The sequence below is a fragment of the Tenrec ecaudatus genome, chromosome X (genome assembly GCF_050624435.1).
Source record: "Tenrec ecaudatus isolate mTenEca1 chromosome X, mTenEca1.hap1, whole genome shotgun sequence".
NCBI lineage: Eukaryota > Metazoa > Chordata > Mammalia > Afrosoricida > Tenrecidae > Tenrec > Tenrec ecaudatus.
This window is the reverse complement of record NC_134548.1, coordinates 50,995,486-51,004,983: the sequence shown is the minus strand read 5'-3', so window position 1 is coordinate 51,004,983 and position 9,498 is coordinate 50,995,486.

Here is a 9,498-nt window from a genome sequence, read left to right as displayed (position 1 = left end):
GTCTCACAGGTAGTGTACCCTTAAATTGAGGCACAGAACAAGTAAGGCAGCCGACATTGATCTGTTGATTAAAGAGCGAGAGACAAGAAAGGCGAGGCTGGCACAATCAACTAACTATCTCACTGGCTATCAAAAAAATATAGCATCCGGGGTCTCCAAGACTTGATGTTAAATAAGCATCTATCTAGCAGAGAAGCAACAAGCCCACATGGATGAAGCACACCAGCCTGTGCAATCATGAGTTGCCACCAGAATCAGGTAACAGGTACTCGAAGACCCCAAACAGACCAAAAACATATTGTTGAGAACAAGGTGGGTCAGAGCAGAGACCTAAAACCCATATGTAGATAATAGGACATTCCCTCACAGAAAGGTCGGAAGGAAGAAAGGAGCCAACTAGGGTGCAATATAGCACCAATGAAACACATAATATCCCTCTGATTCTTTCAGGCTTCCTCACCCCACACTATCATGACCCCAGTCTTGCCTTTCAGTCCTGGCTATGTCAGGGTATACTAGCCCTTGAAATTTCATGGGTCTGTAGGCACTATTGTACAGCGATAATATATAAAGATTATAGTAAAGTCATAGCGAGATAAGAGAGAAAGGAGAAAGAGTAAAATAAAGTAGTCAGGTGCATTTTATGGTAGCATGCTTACCTTCTGGACGGCCATGATCTCAGTAGCCAGGTTTGCACAGAGAACGGGAAGAGGAGGGAGGAGAGGGAGGAAGGAGGATTTATTTCTAACCAAGGCTTATATATACTAGGGGCATGCAAGCCCCCTGATTACAGGTAACCACATACGTCACAGGAAGGGGTTGTACCATAGGCAATACAGCAATGGGAGGGGCACAATTTAGGGGTGTACATGCAATAGGAAGAGGAGGCATTAGAGGTACACATGTGACAAGATGGGCAGATCCTGGATTCAAGATGGCAGCCTAACTTTGGTCACCCTTGAGCTGGCTAGACTTATTCTCTGGGCTCTCCAGGGAGATAATTACTGTCCTTATCAGCAGGGAGTGAGCCCCACCTGTGGTGGGACTGAAAAAAGGGTCTGATCACTCTATGTGACTGAATGCCCTCAGGTAGAAAACTTCTAACCAGTTTGTTTCTGAGTGTGCTACAATTATTTACTATGTGCTGCAAGCAGTGTCCTATGCCTGAAATATATTTGGGGGCGACAAGCTGGGGAAAAGCCTTTTTGTATCCCACGTGGCTAGACTGGAACATGTACACTGGTACACTAAAAAGCTCACAACACATGGAATCCAGGTCAGATAAACCCCTCAGGAAAAGAAATGGGCATAGCAATACCAGGAAGATAGAAGGAAGCTGAGGGAAGGAGGGGAGAAAGGGGGAACGGATCCCAATGATCAACGTATAACACACACACACACACACACACACACAGGTATGAACAACAGAAACATGGCTGAAGAGAGACCACGGTCAGTGTAAGATATGAAAATAATATTAATTTATAATGTGGCAAGGGTCACCAGGGTAGGAGGGGAGGAAGGAAGGAGGGATAGAAAAAAGAGGAACTGATACTAAGGGCTCAAATAGAAAGTAAATGCTTAGAAAATTATGATGGCAACATATGTACAAATATACTTGATACAATTGATGTTTGGGATGTTATAAGAGGTGCATGAGCCCCCGATAAAATGATTTTTTTAAAAGAAAAAACACATGTGCTCCTTTGGTGATCCTACTGGCATTGGAAATACTGGTAGCACAGCTTCCAGAATCACAGCAACATGCAAGCCACTTCGGATGGTGGAAGACTGAAAATAAACAAACAAAAATTACCCAACATAAATATTATAGGGGAAAATATGTTTTAAAAGAAACACTTCACAAATTTGGGAACAATACCAAACTGTCTAACAAGTCTATCATTGGAGTACCAAAAGGAGAAGTAAAATTTAACAACGCTAAATGTGTATGCGTTTAACAAAAGAACTATATAATATTTGAAACAAAAGGGATATATCTAAAAGGGAAAAATATGGCAGGGCTTTAAAATGTTCATGGAAAAATGGAATTTTAAAAATAACTAAATTTGTCCACAATCTTTTTGAAGCCCCTTCCTAGACAAATTCACAGGGACTCAATAGTCTTCTCAGTATTTGATAAAACAAGTAAACAGAAAATGAGCAAAACCGATCTGAACAGCACTCTCAAACAACATGACCTAATCAATATGTACTGAACAGCAGAATACATGTCCTTTTCAACAGCACAAGAATATCCATCAAACTTATCCTCAGGAAGGAAACACAGAAGATATGGGTACTATAGCAAAGTGTGGTGAAGGAATTAAATAGTGCCCCACTATCAGTAAGAATAGTATGTAGGGTCTTACAGGCTTGTTTTCACACAGCCATCTAAGTGAGACTTCAACTAAGGCCAAATGGAAGAAACACACCAACATGTGTGTTCCAAGGATTGTAAATTATGTAAGCCAACTCTGAAGGAGAGAATAGGATCAGAGCTGAAATTGTGAACTTCTGGTTTGTGGAAGGCTATGGATGACAGTGGAAGCCCAAAATACATTTGCAGGATTTACACCGGGAATAAGCCTCCTGTGATTTCTCTCTAATCATAATTGAGGGATGAGAATAACCTAGCTACTAGACAGAGAATATTAAAGAGATGACTATAGTAGATTACAATGATAAGTCTGGCTTGAATGGTTAAAACCTTGTCATTCGATATCCCTTTTCTGCTTGATTTGGTTTTTTAATATTTTCTGTGTTTTGTTTCATATTGGGGCTTATCTCTGTTGTATTTTGTCATTGTTAGCAGCCTTTTTGACTCCCTGTTATGTGTTTTCCTATGTTTTCTGTATACAAAGCTCAAGATAGGTGAATCTATAAAGACAATAACTAGAATAAGGGTTTCTGGGAACTATGGGGGGACGTGGATGAGGGCTAAGAGGGAACTGATACCAAGTTGTTCAAGAAGGAAGAAAGTGTTTTGAAACTGATTGTGGAGCTATTGTACAACACTGCTTGATATGAAAGAAGTATGGAATGCTATGATGTCTGGATTGGCTTCTTATAAACTTGTTTGGAAAAATAATAATAATAAAAGGGATTTTAATAAAAAGAAAAATAGGATATCATTAAGATAGAGCATATTGTAGATGATTTTATAAATCGTAATAAATTTGTTGTTGCCAACAAATTGGCTCCAACTCATAGAAAACCCATGTACACATATCCACATTTATCTTCTATCTCATTGACCAACATTGCACATCTACAACTCTGAAAACAATTCTCAAGCATTTCCTCCAATAATCTGGTCCCCACATGGGGGCATACAGGTGGACCCAGAGCACCCTTTTTAGCCCACAGGGTTTGATATACTCAGTGACAACCAGTCTACCTGAAGGACAATGGCCAAGGGATGCCTTGCCCCATTCATTCGAGATGTCTTGGTTCAGGCAAGGGGAAACAGAGCTACAGTGAGATGTTATGAGGTTGTGGGCAAGCAAGGGAAGGCCAGTTGCAGGCCCAAAGGTGCCAGAGAGATTTAGAAGCAGTGTAAAGGGGTAGATTGAGAAGAGGGGGAGAAGGAGGCTGGTGGGGCTTCTGAGCTGGGAGAGATGGAGAAGCAGGTCTCTGTCCAGAATGAATGGTGGGAGGCAGGGAGTGGGGGACAGAACATGCAGGGTCCCTGCCCAGGGCATGAAGCAGGAGGCAGGAGGTAGTGGGTATCTGACAACACCTTATCATCACTAGCACTCCAACTCCTACAGGCTGCGTGGTGATGGGTAAGGTATGGTGAAGAAGAGGTTTCCTGACATGTGTGCATTCCCAGATGCACTGTGGAACCTGAGGGCAGTGAGCAACTTGAGGGAGGGGTGCATTGGTGCTGACAGCAAAGTGTAGTACCCAACTCCAGCATAATATTGATTTCACATAGCAATCTGGCCTTTGGCCCTGACTATGTGCTACATTAGGAGTGAGTGTACAACAAAATGAAATATTTGGGGTTAGTCTCAGCTTAGTTCAAATTCAGTTAAAGAATTAGAGTTTCTCTTAATTTGAAAAAAATAGAATATACTGTATTTCATTTAGTGTACAAATAATATATTCATTGCAAGAAACATCTCATGTAATGTGCCACCAAGAAAGAAAAAAATGCTGCCATTAAAATCTTGAATACCATCAATTATGAGAATAATTTAAACGATTATAAGACAATTTAAATAAACATTAAAATATGAAAAATATGCATCTTGGAAATTGTAAAATATGGTGTTTTCAAAATCCGTGGACAAAATAAGAAGCAAAGGAAAGAAATCTATGTCACAAAGGAAAATTTGAATAAACTAAAGAAACATATAAGAAAAATGGAGAAACGGTGGAAGTTGTCAACATTCCATGCTGAAGGAAGCAGCAGTCAAGAGATTAAAAGATGTGTTGTGTTAGGTAATCTGCTGCACAAGATGTCTTTAGAATATTCAAGAGCAAGGATGTTCTTTTGAGAACTAAGGTGTACCTGACCCAAGCCTTGGTATTCTCTATTGCATCATATGCATGTGAAAGTTGGACATTGAATAAGTAAAGCAGAAGAAGAATCTATGCATTTGAATGGTGGTGCTGATGAAGGATTTTGAAAGTACCATGGATAAGCCAATCCATGTTAAAAGAAGTAAGGTCAAACAGGGAGGGAGATTAAGAAATGAGGAGCTGATACCACGGACTCAAGTAGAAAGCAAATGTTTTGAGAATGATCAGGGCAACAAATGTACAGATGTGCTGACACAATGGCTGGCTGGCTGGATTGTGATAAGAGTTGTAAAAGCCTCCAATAAAATGATTTAAAAAAATTAAATCCAGAGTGCTCCTTAGAGGCAAGAATGGCAAGGCTTCATCTTACATACTTTAAACAATGTCAGCAGAGATCAGTCCCTGGAGAAGGGCATCATGTTTCGTAAAGTGCAGAGACAGTGAAAAAGGAGAAGGCCCTCAAGGAGATGGACGGACACAGTGGCTGCAACAATAGGCTCAGGCACAGGAACAATTGTGAGGATGGTGCAGGACCATCTGTGTCATCCTCACAATTCTGTTGTGCACAGGGTCGCTATGAGTTGGAGCCTACTCAATGGCACCTGACAACAAGAAAGAAGAAAGAAAGAAGGAAAGAAAGAAAGGAAGGAAGGAAGGAAGGAAGGAAGGAAGGAAGGAAGGAAGGAAGGAAGAAAGAAATGGTACAGAGTAAACCCAGCCATACAACAAATATTTATTAATTAAATGCTAACAAGGAGGGAAACATTGACAGGAGACAAGCCTAAAAGAAATAAACAAAAGTTTAACTTAAAGATAAAGCCTAGAGCAGGCAAAATTGAAAAACATTCCAAATTTAAGAAGAATAAAGTGTCTTATTTTATAATATAAACATAAGAAATTTAAAATTAAAATGCAGTAGTCATAACACATTTGTGCTAAATTACATTAAAAAGTACAAGATAAAACTGGTTTTAAAATACAAGGATAAACTTACAAAACAACATAATATTAGATTTAGGCACAAAGAAAAACATCCTAATAATACATATATAAGGAATATAGTTTACTTAATAGGTGTATACTACATAATAGATGAAAATCACATCTTTTAGCAATGTCCTAAAAATATTTTGTGAGTGATTATATAACAGGCCATGGAGTATACCTCAATAAATTCCAAAGATAAGAAATTTTACAAGTTACATTCCTAATCACAATGCAATTTAATTAGAAAGAAAACATTTCTAACTGTGGCAGTTATATAATCATTTGTCAATTTGAGGATTAAGGATATAGGGGTGGAGTCTAGCTTGTCAATCAGCTCATAGCCAATGAGGCCTGTGTGTGGGCATGGCCTTCTCCTGAGAACTCTGGGAAATCCGGTATTTCCTCCTTGGAGGGCGGAGAAACTCTCTCTCACTACTTCACTTCCTGGGAGACATTGCAGCTGACAAGACACATGTAACTACCTTAGTGCCCTGAGCTGGACAAGCCACATGGATGCAACCAGACCTCTGAAGCCGGAGAAGCCACAGAGAGACTCTTGCCAGCTCTGAGGTGCTTACACCACCATTGGACCCAAAGACTTTCTCCCTACTGACTTGTGATCACCCTGCATTTGGATTCATTGTATGTGTTTAGTGAGTCTGAAGAGGACTTTATAGATTGGTATCAGACATATGGGCTAATATCAGACTTATAGCCTTGGACTGGACTGGGTTGGGATGTTTTCTTAATGTACGATTGCTCTTGCAAACAAACCTCTTCCTTATACACATATGTGTGTCAATGGATTTGTTTTTCTAGTCTACCCAGACTAACACACTAACCAAAAAAAAATCCCAACCACTTAGAAATATAAAATCATTCTTTTCAATAGTTCTTATATAAAACGTACAATCAAAATATTGTCAACTTCATCACCAAAGTCATTCTTCATTTTCGTACCCATTATTATTATTTCTCTATTACTCCTCAACCCCCCCTGCCATAAGGAACCTAAGGAACTATTATTAATCTAGTTATTGTCTCTATTAATTACCTTCCCTGGATTTCATATAAAGAACATCATACCAAAAAAATACAACAACAATAAAATCAAACACAGAAAAGCCTCAATCCAAAAGAAAGTGGAAGATATTACTTCACAACATTGATAGCAAAGTTTTAAAACACAGAAAATACCAGAAGCTAGAGAGGGTACAGAGCAATTAGAACCCACATCCACTGCTGGTGGGACTGTAAAACCTCCGTGGAAAGCGGTCTTAAACAACTGGGAATAGAAATGTATGATCCAGAAATCTTACTACTTGGGACATTCTCTAAAGAAATAACACAGCATGAGCAAATAAATTCGTCAGTGGAGGAATGTATAAGTTTGGTACCTATACACAACGGAATACTATACTTCACTAAACAATAATGATGGAATGGTGTAACACCTCATGACATGCACGGATTTGGAAGACAGTATGCTGAGTGAAGTTACTCAGTCTCAAAAGGAAAAATATTGTGAGACCACTATTATAAAAGAAAAAATCTAGATAATGGTTTTCACATCAAAAGTAACAAACTTCGGTCTTTATAGGGGTGGAAGGAAAGGGAAAAGAGGAAAAGCAATAGGCTAGATAGGTGTTAACCAGGGCAAGCTATTATGTAGCCACCAGTGTGCAACTGTTATGGTCCTGAGCAAATAGAGGTGCCGTGGCCACCACAGTAAAGCCAGCTGACAATTCACCCAGATGTTTCATCTCAGGCTTCTTTGCTTCATTCTGCTGCTGCTGCTTCCAGTCAATAGTCCACTTCTCCATCCTTCCTGGTGGTTTTAAGATCATCATGTGCATCTGTTCGCCAGTGTCTGTGTTATAGAAGGCTTGTGTAGCATGTCTGCCTAGTCCACCATCTTGCCAAAAATCTTTAGGTCTTTTGCCTTCTGACATCAAAAGATTGAGTAGAGGACCACTGATCATTTCTGTGAATTTCAGGCAGGGCAAGTCTAGTCATATCCAGTTATTGACTCCAGCATCCTACTTCCCTCAATTAAGCAAGCAGTCTATTAACGGAACGACTGAAGTCCAAAAATTAGTTCTTATTTTTAACAGATATATCAAAGATGATGACTAATCTGCAGATTATATCCCCAAGGAAACAAAGAGTAGTAAGACTTGTAAGATGTGGACTCAAAACACAGCCCACCTTAATCCTGCCTCATCAGCTAACTCACTCCAAAGTGGGATTATAACACGTGGAAAAATCAAGGCCCATCTACATGCCGTCTGCAAGAGACACACCTTAAATTCAAAGAAAAAATGTTAAATATGTGTCTGAATGTAAATGGGTAAGTGAATGTGTATGTAGAAAGAAATCTGTAATATTCTAATAGCAGTTTTCATTGGATTATTTTCATATTTATGAATATCTATATCACTAAGATTATTTTAAGCGAATCTAGTAGAAACATGTAAATGTATAATTTAATGTTTGAGAACTTGATTTTAAACGTAGGTGGTGGTGCAGTGGTCTGACTATTTCTTTTCTAAATATTGCTTCTTACAAGCTAACTACTTTTAAGCCTCTCTCCAGCCAACTCTGTAATTCACTGTGGTCTTACCAGGAGCTTCTTCCTTGCTCTGTAACTCTTGTACTTATCTTTAGCCAAGAGCAGCAAAACCTGACCTGCTTGCAAAGTTCAGTCAGTGGAAACAAAAGGAATGTATTTCTTTCCTCTGCTAAACGTTCTTGGTTCTTTCTACCACAATCCCTGCAAGTGCTGAACTGCAGGCTACGTACCAAAAGACAGTGACCCGCAGAGACTAATGGGAAAATTTTTATGGATTATGTATTGATCTTAACATGCCCTTCCTGTTAACATTAGTGTATCATGAAAAATACATATTGTAAATAATGACTTCCTACGAATGAAATGCCCGTCTTCATAAATATTAGAAGCACATTCCATATGGGTCAGCATATGTCTACATATCATTACACATTTCTTTCCCGTGGAGACTTCAAGCTAAGATAATCAAATTAAGTCAGACATAGGTCATCTGACATTGGAGAGTTATGAATTGGGATTGGAAATGAAAAATAATATATACCTCATAGTATATTGCTTCATTGCATGTCAAGGAATATCAGGAACTCTAAAATCAGAATTAATCTTCTATTTTCAGCAGTGACTTCTGGCCATGTTTAGTATTGTATCAACTATTTGCTAGAATTCACCAAGCATCACTCACTCAAAAATACCTATTGAAGGTCTATTAGTATCAAAAAATGTTCTGAGAATTTAAGATGTATTTGTGAGCAAAAGACAAAAAAATGTTTTGAGGCCTACATCTAGGGGGACAGACTAAAAACAAAACCAGAGTAAGTAAATAAATTATAAAGCTTATTGGACTTCATTACCAATTGGCCTAAACATCTCGGCTTTATCATTCTGACTCATGGCAACCCTGGGTGGCGAGTAGAACTGTACTTCATAGTGTTTTCAGGGCTGTGACCTTTCAGAAGCAGATTGCGAAAACTTTTTTCTGGGTAGGTTTGAACTGCCAATCATTAAGATTAATACTCTATTCTTGATATGATTGAACTATTGAATTGTATGATATGTGGATGAAGTGCCTATGAAACTGTTCTAAAAAATAATAAATTTAGTGCTCCAGTTCTTAAGTATTTGAGGGTCTCCAGATCATGGTTGTTGCCATTGTTATTTGCGATCATCTTTGACTCATAGCAACCTTATGTATAGCAGAGTGCCATCACAACTGTTGCTAGGTTTAAGCCCTATGTTGTCGTCACTATGTCAATCCATGTCATTGAAGATTTCCCTCTTTTTTGCTGAATGCCATTCTCCAGCAATCAGTGACTTCTGATGATGTGCCCAAAGTAAGGGAGACAAAGACTCACTATCCTTGCTTCTAAGGAATATTCTGACTGTATTTTCTCTAAGACTGATGTCCTCAT